General features: G+C 50.4%; 1 long non-coding RNA gene across 2 annotated transcripts in view; it reads left to right on the top strand.

The window, feature by feature from the left end:
• Positions 1–19106, top strand: part of LOC144332724 (uncharacterized) — a 100203-nt gene that overhangs the window by 32953 nt on the left and 48144 nt on the right. Inside the window, exon 1 of one of the 2 annotated variants that reach the window (XR_013400754.1) lies at positions 14347–14479. The exons of the other annotated variant lie outside the window; for it this stretch is intronic. This is a non-coding gene — a long non-coding RNA (uncharacterized LOC144332724). Of the gene's footprint in view, positions 1–14346; positions 14480–19106 lie in introns of those variants that run through there. 2 annotated transcript variants of the gene reach the window in all.

The raw sequence follows: 19106 nt of genomic DNA, 5'->3' as shown, positions 1-19106 counted from the left end.
TTCTGTGACTTTTCTAAGAGTGCAGTCAATTGTAGGGGTGGGTGCCGGCTCCCGGCTCCCGCACATAAGAGCCAAGCGTCTTGCAGGAGACCAACGTGTGCACTGGGAGTTCCTAGTTGCGTGTCCCAGCATGCGGCCCAGAGGCCCCTGACAAAGCTCAGTGCACCAGGGACACAGTGGACTTTTGGTTCCTGACCCAACGAGGAAGTGAGGGAGTGAGTGAGGGCCGAGACACAGATGCAAGGATGCACAGGATGGGGTGCAGTCAGGTGGAGAGTCATGCTGTGGGGTCCGGGAGAGATGGGTTCGAGAATAAATGGGACCGGGTTGCAGTCAAGTGGAGAGTCATGCTGCTGGGGTCTGGGAAATGTGTTGTGTTTGCTTCTATGTGAACAGCGGGACCTGAGCATGTCTGTGCTTTGACGTTTAATCTGTACACTATCCTTGGCAGGGTGTGTATCTCTGTGGCAGAGGACACCCCGGCCACAGTGGATGTCAGTGGCGGTGGCTGGACTCACGGTCCGTGAATGTTGCATGATCGAACGCGTTTGGTACATTCTCAGCTCCTGCCCAGGTGCCTCCCGAGTATCCGGTGCTGTGGCTCCCCACACCCTTCCCATCTGTGTGTAGCATGACCATCTTCCTACCATGTGTTTGTGCTACCACGGCTGCCATGTCTAACGGGCGCTTTGCTTTCCAGCTACTTTCCTATAACCAAACCCTTGAACGACTTTGCCTGCGTTTCAGAGATGATTAGGGTATTAGTCTTTCAAGATTGCTCTGAGGATTTCCAAAAGCAAATGCAACTTACAGGGTGCAAGATATTGGAAATGACAGTAATTATAGATGAGTTTTCTCAGTGTGTTGATGGCGGTAAAATTACATAGCACTCTATTTTTAAGTGTATGGTTTGGAGGCATTAAGTGTGTTCACACTGTGGTGCCACGATCACCGGCATCCATCTCCAGAACTTCCTGGTCTCCCCACGCTTGAAACTCGGTCTACCCAACACCAGCTCTCCTTCCGCCCCAGCTCTGGGAAGCACTACAGGTTGCTTACAAAATAGGCTTTTTCAGTAAGAGAAGGGGCAAGGAAAAGAGCTCTAAAGACTGTCTTGAGATTTGAGGAAGTGTTTTAGGTTTTGTTCTGGTTCCCGGTGTAAAGGAACTATTGAAGACGTGGGAAGGTGAAGGTCTGTGATCTCAGGAAGTGCTGGGCTGGGCAGCTTTCCCACTGTGACGGGGGCACTTGCCCTCAAACCCGCCTGAGATAATCGCGTGAGGATGGTGCTGCGTTGTGACAGCTCTGAACTTGATCTCCTTGAACGTTGCCAAGTACATAAGCTTTGGCGGTTACCGTCTAGTGTCTGCGGGAGACCTAGAATTTGAACATTGTTGACTTTAGAACACTCTCATTTTTATAACACTCTCCTGCTCTCAACAATAGGAAATATGCTGTGTCCTTTTTTTAAATGCCTTAATATTCTGTGTTGCGGTGGCAGTAGTTGCAGCGGACGCTAGTTCTGGTTCATGGTCATCGCCAAACACAAGCTTCTGGAAACCGTGTGAAAAATGAAGGGGAAAGTGCTTTTCTGCAAAGGGCTTTTTTGAACATCCTGTTTTTTTCTGGAATATCTGTTGTGGTGTAAAACGTTTTCATATTTAGGGGTTTGTAACGTGTTTTATACTGGTTAGCTTTGAAACCCCATGTTTTTGCATGTCATGGGGCTGCTTTATCCTATTCTATGATATAGCTGGTTTGCAAAACTATTGGTTATTTCACTTTAAAAACCAAAGCAGCTTACAGATTGAGTGTGATTCCTGTAAGAATTTAATTATAAAATTGATTTGTGTTCAATAAGCTTACTGGATTGGCTAGATCCGTGGACAAAAAGATAAGAACATGTCAAGTCTCTGGGCCAGGAAGGACTTCCAAATAATACAAGTGATACACATTAATTTCTTAACAAAAGATTAGATTTAGTATATAACTGGTTAAAACCTCTACATTTTCTATTATAGCCATTCCACAGTGCCCATGGGGGTGGGCTGCAGGACTGCCTATGGAATCCAAGGTCTGTGGGCACTCAGGTCCCTGCAATAAAATGGCATCGTGTTTGTATATGACATACGCACATCCTCCTGCAGACAGTCATGTCAGGGTTGCTCGTAACAGCTATACCATGCACATGCCATGCGAGTAGTTGTTTAATGAATAATAAAGTCTGAATGCTTAGTACAAACACATTAAAAAAAAATCTTGATCTATGGTTGGTTGAATCCACAGGCCTGGAACCCCGGGAGAGAGTACAAACTCTAGAAGCAAAACGAACAAAGCACTTGAGGTCAGCAGTGACGGGTGTGGGATCACACTGAATCTCATGTGTTTTGCTGTCTGTGTCACTGTGTCCCGTGTAAACGGGAATCATTTGTAGCTTAAGGTAAAATAGGTAACAGGAAACACTACAGAATGGGCACGAAGGCGCGCCCCTCATTACCCCGTGTTACAGCCAAGCATCTGCCTCCTGGGGAAGGATCTGTTCTGTGGGGAGACTAGATGTTGATGATTTCCGGATGTGTGAAGGGAAACTCCCTCCGAGAAGCGTGGCTTTGGCCAGAGCACATCAGATGAGAGTTAGCGCGGCATGGAGTTTCCACAGTGCCTCTCAGGCCTGCTGCTTCTCTCCTCTCCCCACCCCTGGCCCTGACTCTTAACCAAGGGAGGCAAGTTCAGCTCCAGCTGAGCCCCGCACAGGGCTGTGGGTCTCTAGGGCAGGTGCCCACCTTCGCCTGAACAGGCTGTGTCAGAGGAGGGTCTGGCTGTACTTGAGCTGTGAGAGATGCTCTCAGAGATCCAGCATCCTGAAAACCCAGGTGCTGAAGGTTCCTCCTCTTCCACCATCCTGCGGGGAAGGGGGTCTTATCCTGCTTCCCCTCAACCCAGGCTGACTTCTTGTCTGTTCTGTACACCTAGGTTTTCAGAGCAGTTATTGTTAATCATCTAGCAGACAAACAACCATAAGGTGACAGCCTGGGAGGGTAGACGGCGCTGGAAGGTAGTTTCCTGAATAATAGCGTTCAGTTTCCTGTTTTGCCGTCATTTGACCCAAGGCCCCAAGATAATTGAAATACCGTCAGCCAAACACCGATTTTTTACCTGAGGTTTTTTTTTTTCTTTTTAAGTTATGGGTGCAAACTTATAACCAGGGACCTGACAAAAGAGAAGGATTTATTTGCAAAGTGAATGTCGGGGATGGTTGGCATTTGCCAACTCTGACTAGCAGGGACCCAGGCTGCTTCCGTTCTGCCGCCCGACTCCTGACCCTCCAGCTCCTGCCCCTGTTCCCACCAGCAGGAAGAGGAGCGGGAAGGTGCCTTTTCCCCTTTAAGGGGATGAGGTGAGAGTTGCACCTGCCACTTAGCTAGTCCCTGGGGTGATTCTCCAGCATGGGTGGGAGTTGGGTTTGGAGGCCTGAGCCCCGTGAAGCTGGGGTTGCTGTTCCCTGAGCAGCAGGAAACTGGACTCTGGGAAGTGGGGTCAGAGGGTAGCATCCTCAGGAGGGGCCTCTCGTCCCGTTTGACATCTTCACTGCAAAAGGGGGTGTGGGCTTCATGGTCCATTGACAAATAGAACGTTATTTTTGTGTTGTTTTTTAAGCACATCGAATCCTAATTCCTTTGGCCTTTACTAAAGTGGCATTTTGTAATTCCACATGATTTCATTGATATACTCGCAGGAGAGAATGCTTCCTGTAAACCAGAAGGATCTCTGAGACGGTTCTCGGCCCATAGAGAGTTCATTTTCCCAAGGTTAAAGACACAGCCTCAGCCGGGGTTGAGGACACACTGCAACAGCCTCAGGAAGTCCTGGACATGTGTCCAAGGTGTTTGGGACACAACTTGGTCTTACACATTTTAGGGAGACGTGAGACATCAATATATATGAGATGTACGCTGGTTCGGTCCAGGAAGGGAGGCTCGGCTCCAAGCGGGGAGGGATTTCCAGGTCACAGGTAGATCAGACAAATGCGTTTCTGGTGTACCTTTCCAGAGGAAGCAGCCAGATCCGCATTTATCTCCGTGTGCAGATGGGGACTTTGAATTCTCTCCTCTGTCCATGAGGAATTTCCTTGTGCATCCGTTGTGAGGGAGGTACGTGGCTTTTTTTTCCCCTCCCCCCAGTAGCTGTCTCTGTTCGGAAGAGCATGGGAGGCAGGTTTGCTCTAAGCTCTTCCTCACCTTGACGTCGCTTTAGCGTAGTGATTTTGGGGTCCTGAGATGTAGTTTCAACTTCATGTTTCTGAACACACTGGCACTCGAAACAGTATTGTAGGAGGTATCTAACTTACTTAGAAGAAGAATCTATTTGGAAGGACTTGAGCACATTCCTCCTTGAGAGAACCAAGCCTTTGTTTAGTTTGCTTTGCCCCGAGGCTGTTACGCTGCCCCGGGCTGTGCGGCCTTAGAAAGCTGTGCCCCTGTGAGCTACTGCCTGTGGAATCTGGTGACTTTGAAGTTAATCCAGCAGCTACATGTTTTGGAAAGCAGTTTGCCTCTTAAAGTGTTGGTGATTATGATTCTAGCACTAGAATTTCAGTGTGTATTTTCCACCTTCTTACTTTGTCTCCTCATACACTGAGATACTGTTGCATTTGCCCTTAGGCTTCACGGAGGGAGGGTCATTTCTGACCCTTTCTTAGATACTGACCTTGAACGGACAGAATCGAGATTCAGAAAAACTCTCGAGCTGTGAGTGTGCGCTGATATCTATGTAAGTGGGGTTCATGTGTCAAACTCAGGTTTAAGAAAAACCAATTCTAGGCTGGGCATAGTGACTCACACCTGTCATCCCAGCACCTTGGGAGGCTGAGGTGGGAAGTTCGCTTTTGAGCCCAGGAATTCGAGACCAGCCTGAGGAACATAGCAAGACCCTGACTCTACAAAAAATTAAACAGGAGTGGTGATGTATACCTGTGGTCCCAGCTACTCGGAAGCTGAGGCTGGAGGTTCACCCAGGCCTGGCAGGTTGAGGCTGCAGTGAACCATGATAGCACCACTGTACTTATGGTGCACTGTGCCTGAGTGACAGAAGAACAACCACCCCCCCACACACAAAGTATCAATTCACGCAGTGGCCAGTTCTGCTGGGACCACCTGTTAAGGCTACTCTGGGCCTCACGGTGTGAGAAGGGTCTGTCCAGCGGTGAGAAGGAGTGGCTTGAAGGCCTAAAAGCCAGTTGCTGTGGTTCAGCATGAACCACATGCGGGTGTGGAGTTGGGGGAGCGGCTCTCCATGGCATGAGTGGGTAAACGGATGGGCTTCCAGAACGAGCCCCTGTGACTTTGCCTGGTTTGCATCCGTCCAATACAAATCCACAGGCTCTTACTCTAGAAGCTTCTGCCGGGGCTGATGGACTGGCCTGGGGACAGAGGGTGCCCTCAGAGCCTCAGGGTGCTGTCTGGTTTAGGAAGAGCACTTAGTCACCTAGATCTAGGATTTATGACACTACAAGGGGACTCGTCACACTCGGAGCAGCAGCCATCTGCATTCTAGACTTGGTTCTAGGTGAAGTATTTTGGAGCCTATTGGTACCCTGTGTTCTGTTTATGTGTAAAACAAGTTAGAGTTATAACTAGTTAAAACCTATTTTTAAAGTTTTGCCACAGAATATGGCAATTGTGGTGGAGCCTGGCCAGAGACCCCCACACTTAGACGCTGCCGTGTGCTGGGGCTGCAGGCATTGACTGCATCGGCTGTCCCTCCCAGCGTGTCTGTGTTCTTGACACAGGCGCCCATCGAGGCTCGGCCTGTGAGAATCGTGCCATCGTTTGTCTCCGTGTTCCTCTGAGGTTCCGCAGACTTCACGGTCCCATGGCAGAGCGTACGGTATCTGCTTGCATCCTGATTTCCCCAAACCCCAGGACAGGCCAAGAGTTCGTTACACACAACTGCAGAGGGCCCCGTGGTGTGGATTTGCGGTGACACAGCCTTTCCCCAGCTTGGCCTTCATCTCCAGAGTTGGCTTTAGAGCGATAGAAGCTTCCTTCAGACTGGGGGGCCCTGAAGCTTTGGTGCTAGGAATTCGGTGACCAGCACGGATGATACCCCATTTCTCTGCATTTGTAGCAATAGTTGTTAACATGACCACGAGATGTACAGAGGAAGGAAAAAGGAGGTTTTATTTTCAGAGTAACACTCTGTGCTTTGGGAAATGTGGTCTTGGGGGAGCTGTAAGCACACGCCCCTCAGGAGGAGAGGAGGCCGCGGCGTTACACGTTCCGGGGTTTGTTGGCTGTGTGTGTTCATCGGGCTCAAGGAATGTCTGAACGTTTACAGGGAAAGTGGGGTTTGTTCATCCGGTTCGTGCAATGTCTGAACACTTACAGGGAAAGTCTAGCACACATGCAGTGAGTTAACCTGTAACATCCATGTTCGCCTTGGGGCGAGCGTAACATTTGAAATGAGGTGGACTGGGCGTGTCATGTACAAAGGTGAGCTGTTGGGCGCAGACGTTTATGCGCAGCCTCAGTCACAGCCAGGACTGGCTCAGGGTCTGCAGCTTGTGGCGGGAAAGGACATTCACGAGGTCATTCTGTCCAGTTGGGGCTGCCGGCAGGGTCCCGGGGGGGGGGGTTGTCTGGTCAGCCAGCGTCTGGAGTCCACCCAGGTCCCGTGGACAGCGTTCCTCTAAACCAGGCTTCTGATTGTGGAGGAGACTTCATGCTGGTTAACACACTGTACAGGAGTAGTGCCGTGGGGCTTTGGGGTTGACCTTCCCTATGATGCCAGTTACATTTCTCTCCAGATCTCATCATAGCCACAGAGATTGTACCTCATCTGACAGCTGGGGGTGCCATGTTGATATAGTAATTTATTGCATTAAACTTTTTATTACTATTTTAATAACATTTTTTTTCTTTTTCAAGAGATATAGGGTATTGCTGTGTTACTCAAGCCAGTCTTGAACTCCTGGCCTCAAGCAATCCTCCCACCTCGGCCTCCCAAAGTGCTGGGCTTATAGACGTGAGCCAGTGCACCCAGCCTACAGCCATGTTTTTAAAACTCAGCAGTTTAAAAATCCCACTCCTTTCACCCCCTCAAGCAGGCTGGTTGGCCTTGTGCAAACTGGGGTGTCACGATCTTAGCCTCCCCTTTTATTTTTCGCTTTGGCCTCAAGTTCTGATGAGAACAGCAGTTACAAAATGGGCATTAGGTGATTCTTCTGTTACTAAAGCCAGAATTCTCACCAGTTGGAGATGTTTGTCCCCAGGATCCCAGAAAGCTGTGCTTTGAATCAAGCCCGTAGTAAATAAGTAAGGAACTAAACTCTTGGTCCTCTGCTTAGTACCAGGGGAATGGGTTAGTTGCTGATACCCTTTGATCTGTGCTCACGTGCTGCATCTCATCACGGGAAGCAGAGTCGCCCTGTGGAATAAAGCCCGGCTCAAGGTGGCGCGTCGAGACGCTTGGGGCTGTCAGTCCCTTATACAGCGGCAGACTTGGAGACTCAGTATCGCGTGCAGAGCCCAGGCAACCGGAGTGCATCCACCTTAGAGACCACATGGACGGTCGGCAAGGTGGATGTCCGGGCATATGGCCTTGACAGGCCCACTGCGAGGTGAATTAGGAATTCGTTAGCAAAGAAATCAAACTCGCCTTTGGGTCCCAGCTGCTTGGAAGGCTGAGGCGGGAGGATTGCTTGAGCCAGAAGGTCAAGGCCGCGATGAGCCATGGTTGTAATACTGCACTCCGGCCTGGGTGACATAGCGAGACTCCAAGTCAAAAAAAAAAAACACAAAAAAACCCCTCAAACCTTACTCTTCATAGCAGGAGGGAGAATTTGTCAAAGTAACTGCAACAAAATCTTAGATGATATAATTTCAGTGGCTAAGTGAGCTGTCCATCCCACGTGGCTGGCTCACAACGCAACAGAGCCAGGTGCTGCTGCAACTGCGCCCCTCCCCACCCGATCGCTTGTGGACATTTTCTGTTTCCCCATATCTCCCTTTTGGATACATAGCTCGCTACTTTATAGCTAAGCATCAGTAAAACAGGTTGTCTATTTTGAAAAGTAACTATTATGTCTTTTAAGGACAGAAAATGAAGCAGGTGACAATAGCATGGCAACCTGGTGAATAGATTTAGAGGAATATTTAATACTTGGCACCACTCTGAACCCTTCTTCTCTCATGCTTAGTTACAGCTACCGCCTTCTATGACAAAACACTTTCAGCTCTGTGAGTAGGAATTAAACATATTCTAAATCAGAAGTTTTAGTTAAGCAGTATTTTACGTGAATGCCCAGATCCTAAGTGTTCACTGTACTGGTGTGTGGTGTTGAAGAAGGAACGAGGGCTTGGGGCTGCGTTTATGGTGCAGCGTCCGGGTTCCCATATGTGAGATGAGGGCCATGAGACACGGCCTGGAAGGTTCAGACTGTGGGATTGAATGGATCTACCCAGTCCTGGAAAGCCTCAAGTCTAACTTGACTTGGGCTGGTTTTAGGGAGATGCTGGCAGCGCTGTCCTCACAGGTTACCGGGAGGGGCTCTGGCACCGTCCCCGTCAGGTGTCTCATGATCAGCCAGCTTGCTCATCTCAGAAGCTGCTGGTCGTGTTCTCGTTCCTGTTGTTGTTGCGTGTTATTTAGGGTTCTGTTCATGTGGGGACCTAGGAAGTTTCACAGTGAGAGGAGAGCCGCTGAGCCGCCTTCCTGCCTGGACGCCAGCCCCACGGAGGACCGTAACTGCTTGAGGTTGGCTTCTGCCCCCGGCCTCACCTGTGGAGGCATTGATGCAGTGGTACTTTCTAAGCTCCTGGGGCACACAGTGCTGTTGTGTGGATCCACAGGCCACTGTGGCGTCCAAGCACGTGCTCCCGGAGGAGAGGACTCTGCGGGCACTGATAGTGGGAGCTGGCTGAGAGTCCAGCAAGTGAGACTCCCTGTGACGTGCACAGCTGCCATCTGCACAGCCCCTCCTGAGGCCAAGATGGTCGTGCGATAAATGCACAAAGCGCGTCTCCAGCAAAAAGCCGCCAAGTGTCCACATCCAGGATATCCACCAGGGTGGCCTTTTGGTGTTAATACGATGAATGTGAGCAGCAGGTGGTCTGTGTCGAGTGTGACTGTGCCCCTGCAGTTTTGTTCTCATGTCTTGATGAGCATGAACGGTTCCTGACGAGGGTAGGTAAGGATGCTGTGACCTGAGACTCTGCAGTATTGTAGCTTGAGGAACCAAGGAGTTCTTCTCTCTTGCAAAGCCGTCAGGGAGGATGTTCCAGGCTGGTGACTGCTCCATGAGGTATTCAGAGATCCAGGTTTCTTCCCGACCCCTGCTCTGCATTCCCAGGGACATGGCTGTCCTTGCTGTGGTTGGGACTGGGCGATTGCCATGCTGGCAGGGGAGGCTTAAGGTGAGAGTGGCCGTGATTTACCTAAGTTACATAATGGCAGGGAGCCTGGGAGTAAAGTGTAGCCGTAGCCTGGAGGATGGATGATGGATGTTGGTGAACGACTGGCTGCACTCACCGCACCTGGCCCAGGAATGGGGAAGGATGGCTGAGTATGCCATTCAATGGTACCTGGTTCTTTCAGATTTGACTTCCTTATGGATTTTCTGCTGTAAAGAGGAGAGAGCCTGTGGTTCTAGGCCAAGCATCTCACTCATCTCATAACATCTTGTATCCCTCAGCCAACATTTATGTCAAGTTTTAGAAGTCCTATCAAACTGGCAAGCATTTCTCAATTTGGTTTAACCATTGGATTTTATATCTGTGTCTGCATGTCTATTTTACATCTATGTAGTTATTTGACACTCTGTAGTACCTTTGTAATAGGTTCTATTTGGTGGAAGTTACTTTCAACAAACCCTTGCTGCTACTTGAATTTTCAAGGTTGCAAGTAGAAAGGAGAGAATAAAAACCACATCTTCTCTAATTTTAAAATTTGTTGTTTCTCAAATCACACCAGAAGTACAGATATTACAAATTACAAAAGCAGCCAGAATCAAGGTTAAGAGATTTCTGGGCGATTCTGGCTAATCAGCAGTATTTGCTGAGGTGTGTGCAGCAGAGCAACATGCCAAAAAGCCCGGGACGGGGGAGAGATGGGAGGCCAGGCTGTGACTTCGGAGGTGCTGTTGCCTCAGGGAGAGGAGCTAGATGTAGAGAGGATAAATGGACACAGGTGTGACCACCGCCATCCTTGCCGTGGCACGGAGGTCTTTGTACAGGGACCTTTGTGAGCTGAGTTAAAAATTGAAACTGAGAGAGTGCAATGCATTCTTAGTTTTTAAAATAAAATGCTAATAGAGAACATTTTGTTTGTAAGAATGTAAAATGTTACATCTTTGTTAAAGAATAATAATTTGCTTCTGAGATCTTTTTGACTGAGATTTGAAATCTTAAGTATGGTTTTTTCTTCCATGTTTTATACATATGCACGTATACACATACATGTAAGGTATATAAAAGGAAAATAAGCATATCTGTATTCACATTTATATACACTTCCATAATGTGTATACTTCTAGTCACACATAAGTCTAAGAGACTATGACTTGACTTGATAACCATGAGAGGGTAATTAAATAATTTATCTGCTCTTAGCCTTGCTTTTGTATGTGAGCAGGGACCCTGCGAAACGCGCCTCCCGCGTTCCAGGCCTCACACAGCCCGTGCCAGGTTTTGGAAGCAGGAGTTTGTCTGCAGCCACTTCGGGAAACATGTGGTTGCCAGGATTGCCTAGAGCTCCAGGCTGTCTCCAGTCCCAGCCTCCCTGGGGTAGAAGCTGCCCTACCAGGGGCCTGGACATGGACGTTAGGGCCTGGAGCCAGGGACCGCTCCTGAAGCGGGGGGCTCCCCTCACGGTTGGGCATGAGAACCGAGGATAGGAGGCGGAACCAGCCTCGGGCCAGTGCACGGCCTCCCTGAAGTGCTTGCGGGAAGCCCCAGCTGTACTTTGCTGACCCCATAGACAGCACCACACTCTGTGAGATCCCCCTGGCCCACCCCTCAGGTTCCTAAAATGATGAAGGTTTCCTGAGCTGTGAATTTTTAGGTCTAGGCTAAAAAGTCCTGGGACAGGCTCACAGGGTTCTTTATGTAGAAATGATGAATGTGCTGGTGACTCAGAGCAGGCACTGCACCCTCACTCCAGGGTCCTTCGTGCCAGGTGGAAACGAGCGTGTGGGTCACCCAGAGTCCCTGCATCCTCACTCCAGTCACTGCTCTTTGGTTTCTTAATTAAAAGCCTAAAAGCCTTGATAATGAAAATGCATTCTCCCCAGAGAGTCGAGTTTCCGGTTATGGAGGCTCACCTGTAAATGCCGTGCCAGGTCAAATATGCTGAGATCTGGGCCAGGTCCCGCTTCCTGCTCACGGCCAAAGCAGGTACTTCATTTGGGAGGTGACCCAGGGGGATATTTGAGAGGCCTGCCTGTCCCCGAGGGATGAATCCGCTGGCCTTCACATTCTGCTCCAGCCTCCATCAGCTCCTTCCTACCTGCAAACTGCCAGCTTTGACGTTGCAATCATTGGAGATATGTTAGGGACTTGGTGTGGGTTGATGCCTATAGGACCAGCAGATCGTGAAAAGGTGGGAACCATGGCTGGGAGGGTGGTGACCACGGCCAAACTGAGAACCGTGGTGGGCTGGGAGGTCCATCTTCTGTCTGAAGTGTTTTTTAAAATAAAAAACAGTGTCTCAGGAGCATGAGAGGGGAGGCCACAGACGGGGAGAACGCATCTGTAAAAGACTCGTCTGAGAAAGGCTGTTATCCGAACCGTGCAAAGAACTCTCAAAACTCAACAAGAAAATGAACAACCTGATTAAAAATGGACCAAAGACCTGGACAGATACCCCAACAAAGAAGATACACAGATGACAAATCTACACGTGGAAAGATGGCCCGCGTCTTATGTCATAGGGCGAGGCGTCACTGTGCACCCATCGGCCTGGCCAAAACCTGAACTCTGACACCACCACGTGCTGGTGGGTGTGTGGGCATCAGGACCCTCACTCATCGCTGGGGGAAGTGGGGCAGCTCCTGTGGGAGGCAGCATGGCGGTTTTCCGTGGAACTAAGCTCTCCGACCACAGAAGCAATCACAGTCCTGGACGTTTACTCGGAAGAGCTGAAAGTTTACTTCCATGCGGAAATGTGCACACAGACATTGACAGCAGCTTTATAATTGCCAAAACCAGAAAGCAACCAAGATGCCCTTCAGTAGGTGAATGGATAAACTGTGGTATGTCAGATACTGGGATATTATTCAGCACTAAAAAGAACTGGACCCCTAAGCCATGAAAAGACACAGAAGGATCATAAACGCATGTTGCTAAGTGAGACTCCAATCTGGAAAGGCTGCCTGCTGTCTGAGTCCAACCACAGGACAGTCTGGAAAAGGCAAAGCTGTGGAAACTAAAACAATCAGCGGCTGTCAGGGGTTGGGGAGGGGAGAGATGAATGGGAGGAGCATAGGGGGTGTGTAGGGTGGGGCAGCAACTCCAGGTGGGGCTTTCATGGGGGATCCATGCCGTTCCACGTCTGTGAAACCCACAGAGTGAGCAGCAGCAGGCCGAGTCCTCGTGTGAGCTGTGGACTGTGGGTGGTGGTGCCGTGTTGATGCGGGTCTGTCGGTCGTAGAGACATGCTGGTCTGGTGAGGGCAGGAGAATGATGGAGGCTGTGCCTGTGCTGGGAAAGGATATGTGAGGACTCTCTGTACTTTCCTCTTGATTTTGCTATGAACCGAAAACTGCTTTTAAAAACGTCTATTGAAAAGGCAAACAAAAAAGTGCTGGCCAGACAACATCAGTGTGAGGGTGTGGCCTGTGTTCTACGTTCAGAATTTCCCTTTTAGAATACACGTATCTAAATTTTTCAAAGTTAAACCTTTGCATTGAGTAACTCACTACCAAGTTACAGTATCAGCTTGAGCACTGCCAGGATGGCCAGGATCCTGTATCCTGACCAGCTTCTCCCCTTACAGGTGCAGTTGACGTCCATGGCCACATCCCAGTAAGCGACAGGGCTGGAATCAGGAGTCAGGCTTTGCGGGACAGAGAGGAAGTGAGATCTTGTAAGCACGTGGCTGAGGGCGGGCAGGGAGGAGCCCGTGGTGCAGGGAGCCGGCAGGGATGACTTTTTGACCAGTTTTCCTTATCGCTGAGGCCTTCTTAGACTTGGGGAGTTGGGAGTCCCCACTCTCGGGTGCCTCAGAAACCAAAGGCTGCTTGTAATGCTCAAGTTCCAGATGCCTCAGGGGAGGTACCTGGGTTGTTGGGTACAGTTCCGTTATTTGCTGCTCGGTGGGATTTGCCCGCAACATTTCTGATTGTTTTTAAGAGCTGATGTTTGAGCTGCTTAAAATCACATATGGATGTCGATTTATCTATAAAAGTTAAGAATGGAATTTGAGTGCAAAGAGTTGTGAAAATGCTCAAGGTTATGTACTAATGTATACATTACATTTGTGGAAATATTTGAAAGTGCAGGATTTACATTAAACACTTCTCTTGATTTTTGTAATATCTACCTGTCATTTTCCCATTTGATTAATAGATGTCAGAGGGCTTAAATTTTGAGTGCCTGAATTCACTGAAATGAAAACTTCTTACATCAAATGTAATTGAACTGAATGTAGCAACAGTGCATGCTTTTATAAGTACTGATTAAAAAATATATAAAAACACATATCCATGAACATGCAGATGGGGGCAACATATTAAACCATGGAAGTAGAATTAGTATTGTTTTCTGAGAAGACAAATTTTTAAAAAGCTAAGGGGTCTTATAACTTTCTAGTTTCCAACTTATTTACCCTAAAGTGGAAGATTGACAGCAGCAGAAGAGGAGATCCTGGGCCAGTGCAGGCTCTGGGAGCAGTGGGGTGAGTGCTGGAAGGAGCTGGCTGGAGGCAGAGCCAGGGAGGTGCTCAGACAGGCCAGGACGGCCTCAGGGCACGCGGCTCAGTGAGTGAGAAAAGGTTCACATTTCTTGGAGAGCCCTTGACTCTGCCCACGGAAAACCCAAACTCCTTCCAACGGGGATGTGCATCTCATGTAAAAGTTGTTACTCCCAGAAAGAAAGCCAGTGGATGTAGAAATTTTACGTATGCAGAAATTACTTCAAATTTGTTTCTAACCTTATCCTTTTCTTCCCCCATCTTAATGTGTGGTGACTTTCTGCAGGTGACGCACACGTCTTAGGAGAGCGCTGTATTTCAGTTGCTGTTGGCTCTGATGTGACTTTGTGGTGTCCGATGTTCTTGTTCTGAGGTTCTGCCCAGAACGTGGCTCCTCCCTGCTGAGCGTTGCTTGTTGAAGGCCCGTGTGGAAACTTTCCCTGTAAGCTCGTTGACCGCAGCAGTCTTGGTTAAGAAACCTTTGGACCTCCTGAGACTTCACACAGCCTTCTAACCTTTCTAGTGTGTCCTTTTCATTTTACTGTTCCCTATTAACCCAGATGTTTTCCAGAATGTAAGTAATCTGCTGAATGCAGGGTGGGGGGTGCCCTCCGTTGGCTCTGGGGAGAAGCATCGCTGTTTCTCCGGGTGGAGCTTCCCGCCCACCATGGTGTGCTCCAAGACGCAGCAGGGTTCTTTGGCAGAAATAATCGTCGAAGGCCTGCGTCTCCGTGGCAGGGTGGCTGTGGGTATGGGACCTCGCGGCCATACCGGCCCCTCCCCATCAATGGCACCACGGAGAGGAGCAGGGGGAGGCCTGGGATCTGTCTCCAGAGTCACAGCTGTGCTTCCGAGACTGCGTCGTCCGTATGTAACTAGACATGCAGAGAAAGTGTTGGAGATAAGCAGGAGACGGTGTCTGTCCCTAATGAGCTCAGGCGTGCCCTTGAGAGGGTCAGGTTTCTGTGCGGCTGATCTGGACTCAGCCTGGCTGTGGCAGTGCAGGTGACTGCTGGGCTTTGGCAAGGCTGCACCCACTATCCGTCTGAAATGTCCCCCTTCCCTGGCTCGCGGTGCCAACTGGGCCCCCAGGCCTGAATTCCCGCCAGGACGGAGGCCCTGTGTATGTGTCGGGGAAGGGGGAGGTGGGGGTCCTACTTTATTGCCGTATCCAATGGCACGCGGGGTCAGCACTCAGGAAACATGTGCTGTGTGGGTCAGCGATTGAGTTCAGAAACCTGGAAAATTCAGCAGTGTAGGCTTTGGGCATGACCCGTCCAGCCTTGGGGCTCTTTCTTTCTCTGAATTTCCTTCCATGGCATCCTCATCCCAGGGGCCCCTGTTCCCATATGGCTGTTGGCAACTTCACAGGTTCCTCTGCCTCCCCTCCCGGGCCCTGGTGTGGCTGGGGCAGCTAGTAGCTGTGCAGACCCCACAGCCAGTAGATCATTGGTGCCAACGCCTTGGGCCTGGTTTACTTGAGTCAAGGACGGCAGTACATGGCTGAGCCCACCCCGAATGCCTGGATCGGAAGGCCTTGGGTTGCAGAGGGGTGGGGGTTGGATATTGAAGGACAACCTGCAAAGCAGAAGGGGAAATGGCTGTGCTGATGGGCAGCTAGAGGAGTCTGTGCAGAGCCTGGGACCCAGTGCAGACACAGAGCTGACATGGGCAATGCAGTGACACGGCCACCGTGGAAGTGGGCAAAGTTACAGGCTTCAGACCGATATGGAGGGGCTGGTCTAAAACGATCCTCATTTTCCTTTAATCCTAACAATTGCTGGCTTACAGGGTGGGGGAGTGAGATCTGTGGTGGCCGCGAGGAGAGACAGGGATTTTAATTAAACCCCTCTTTCTGGGAGAGGGGAGTAGCCGTTTCTGTAGGGCGGTGAGCATCGTCATCTCAGGCAGCTCAGGCTGCTGTAACGAAACACCATTGACTGAGCGGCTTATGAACAACAGGAATTTGTTTCTCACAGTTCTAGCGGCTGGAAGGCAGGATCAGGGTGCCGCACGGGTGAATTCTGGTGTGGGCTCTTTCCTGGTTGGCACACACCTTCTCTCTGGCCCTGACACAATGGGAGGGTGAGGGATTTGCTGGGTCCCTTTCTGAGGCACAAATCCCATTCAAGGGTCTCCAGCCTCGGGAACTCATTACCTCCCAAAGACCACCTGACAGCATCACATTGAGGCTGAGGATTTCAACCTGTGTTTTGAGGGGCAAGCAGGCAGTTTGTAACCGTCACCCTCTTTGTGTATTTCTGACTCAACATTGAGTCTGCCTTTGGCTCTCCAGTGGACAGAGCCTGTGTGGACACTGAGCAAGGTCAGAGCTGCAAGCATGTACACATCGGGGGCAAGGGAGCTGCCAGGGGTGTGAGAACGGGGTTTCAGCATCAATCGGAGCTGCTTTCCTGGCAAATGTACTCATAAGCTATCCTGGCAACATTTGCTTTTCACGAAGAGTCGATGAGGCAGTGGGGGCAGCAGGCGGTGTTGCCAGAAGCTTGGAACTGATGAGCAGCAGAGAAGGGGCAGAGGCCACGACCTTGGGGTAGTCAGCAGTGCCAGGTGTCTGCCCTCCAGGCCTCACGTCTGTGACTGTGTAGAGACCGAGACGACCGGGGCTTGCCGGCCAGTGTGGCTCTCATGCAGGTGATTATCGCGTTGTGCTTTCTATGTAATGTTCCCTCAACCCCATGCCCACCCCACCAATTTCTGTGCCTAGCAGAAATGATGCTGCGTTTCCTTGATGAAGCCTTGAGTTTCCTGTGGAGATGTAGGAATAGCATGATTTGGCTCACGTCAAAATACTTTGCAGTGAAGCTGCACGGAAGAGGATTCTAGGCTTCCATTTGACGTTTTCAACAATGCCTGAGTGTTACAGGACCGTCTTGCTTGTTAATAAAGCACCAGATGAAAAAGGCTACTGGTTAATAAAGGAGACTTTTTACATTAGCACAGAGAGGGTGGCTTGAGATAAATTCAGTGTAACGTAGGTGTGTTTGTAAGCCATCAAAAGGACCATCTCTCTGCTGGCGACACATGTTTTCCGGTATTGGTTTTGTTCTGTAAAAGGATGACTGGCATTCGGCAGAGTCATTCCAGAATTCACCTGGAAGGCGTCCACATGGTGCCTTGTTTTCTCCTGACATTCTGGGCACCACGAGGGATTATTCCTGTCTTCAGCACTAGCAGGAGACTTTTCCTGAACACCTGCTCCTCTTTGGCGTTGTGGGTGTGAAGGGGTCAGAGTGACCCTGTCGTCATGGAGTTTTCAGACACCATGGGGATAGTGTGGCTCGAGTGTCGGGCTCGGGTGGGAGGGAGACTTTCCCCAGAAAACAGCTGCCGATTCCAGGACGGCCCTCGACCCCTCCTCCCTCTGTTCCTCTGCGTCATGTCTGAATTAAGGCTGTTCTATCGTAGCGGGGGTGTCATGTTAACTGGAAGTGTGCTTTTTTACTGAGCAGTAAGTAAATTAATGGTACATTTGCCAAGGACAGCGAGGTTTGATTTGATGAATCCAGTGGGGGAAAGGAGAAGGGGCTTGGCTGTGTGGGGATGAGTGTGATGGGAGCAGAATGGAGTAGCCATGCAGGCTGTTGGGATGGAGGGGCCACGCCCGCATTTCCATGGATCCGTCGCTGTTTGTGCCACTAGACCTGGACCTCTGTCTCTACTTCTAACACCCGCATAGTGAGGAAGCCCTGATGGGCCTGAGTTGTTACTTCCCATGGCCATCGCTGGGAAATGCCCCGGACGCCTCTCCTGGCTGGTGACGGCCCTGGGCCTGGACACTGGCTTTGTCCTGAGTTGTTTCTTCTTGTGGCCATCGCTGGGAAGTGCCCCAGACACCTCTCCTGGCTGGTGACGGCCCCAGGCCTGGACACTGGGTTCGTCCTGAGCTCTGCGAGGGACTTGGGCTCCACGTGCAGCAGACATCTGTGCATCCCTTTGGATGTGAGATGTTGGCGCTCGGCTTGGAGGCCAGCACAATCTGGGTGTGGTCAGGATCCAGTTCATCCTTTGGAGAGAGAGAGCAGCTGCCCGGGGACCCCTCTGAGGTACATAGTCATGCAGTGCCCTCACAGGATGCCCGGTCCCCCGAGAACTTCCCGCCATTCCCCTGGACCCTCAGGTATGGGAGTCAAGTGTGGTGTGTGTGTCACAGGCGGGGGTACTGAGGACACCACGTGCCTGCTCGTGCGAAGACCTGAAGTGCTGCGTGAGCTCGTTCCCAAGGGGCCGTTGGCATCTGGGGGCCTGTGGGTGTCTTTCCACTGGCAGGAAATAATGGGTGGCCCATGTTACCTTTTGTGTCTTTTTTTTTTTTTTTCTTTGCCGAAAAGCCCTAATGCCAACGTCGCTGTCCTGCTATTGGAACCGCCCACCTCAGGCTCAATGGCCCTCCTGTTTCTGGGCTGCTGCAGTGTTGTGTTGGGGTAACTGTATTAACTTCGTTTGAATTTTCGTTGAACTTTCTTCCAAAAGAAAGAAATTCTTTTGGAATAAGTGTTGATAGTTTGTGCTGCTTGTTCACCCCAGAGGCGAGGATGTCCTTTAGGCCTGGAGGAGCACAGCCCCTGCAGGGAGGTGCCGGGCCTCTACCTCTCATGTCATCAGCAGCCCTCTCCACACGTCTCCTCTTCGCTCCTCGTGCCCACGGCTGGGGTCACGGGCCGCTTGCTCTGCTGTTTGAGATCCTCGGAAAAGGTGTTTGCCCTGAAGGGAGATTGGGGGTGTGTGGCTGATTTTAAATAGGAGGAAATGATTGTAACAGAATGAGCAATGCCTAGCACTTAGTCTCAGGCTTGAGAAATTGTGTTTTAGAAGCAAGGTATCCCCAACTCCGGTTTCCTTCAAATTAAATCTTTTAAAGAGTCCACAAATATAAATAGTTAAAGCCTAAAACTATGCAACAGAGGGCCTAGAGCCCAAGCCACTGCCACCTCTGACTCCAAGACACCTCAAAAACTTGGCCCTCCTCCTCAGAGAACCCCCCCTTCTGCTCCTCCTTCCACACTGCTCCCTCCACAGTGCTCCCTCCACACTCCTCCCTCCACACTCCTCCCTCCACACTCCTCTTCCGCCCCCTCTCCTTCTTCCTTCCCCTTCCCTTCTTCCTTCCTTCCTCTCCCCTTCTTCCTTCCTTCCTCTCCCCTTCTTCCTTCCTTCCTCTCCCCTTCTTCCTTCCTTCC

Source organism: Macaca mulatta, chromosome 11 (assembly GCF_049350105.2).
Source record: "Macaca mulatta isolate MMU2019108-1 chromosome 11, T2T-MMU8v2.0, whole genome shotgun sequence".
Taxonomy (NCBI): domain Eukaryota; kingdom Metazoa; phylum Chordata; class Mammalia; order Primates; family Cercopithecidae; genus Macaca; species Macaca mulatta.
The sequence above is the reverse complement of the archived record's forward strand: the minus strand, read 5'-3'. Positions and strand labels throughout refer to the sequence as shown.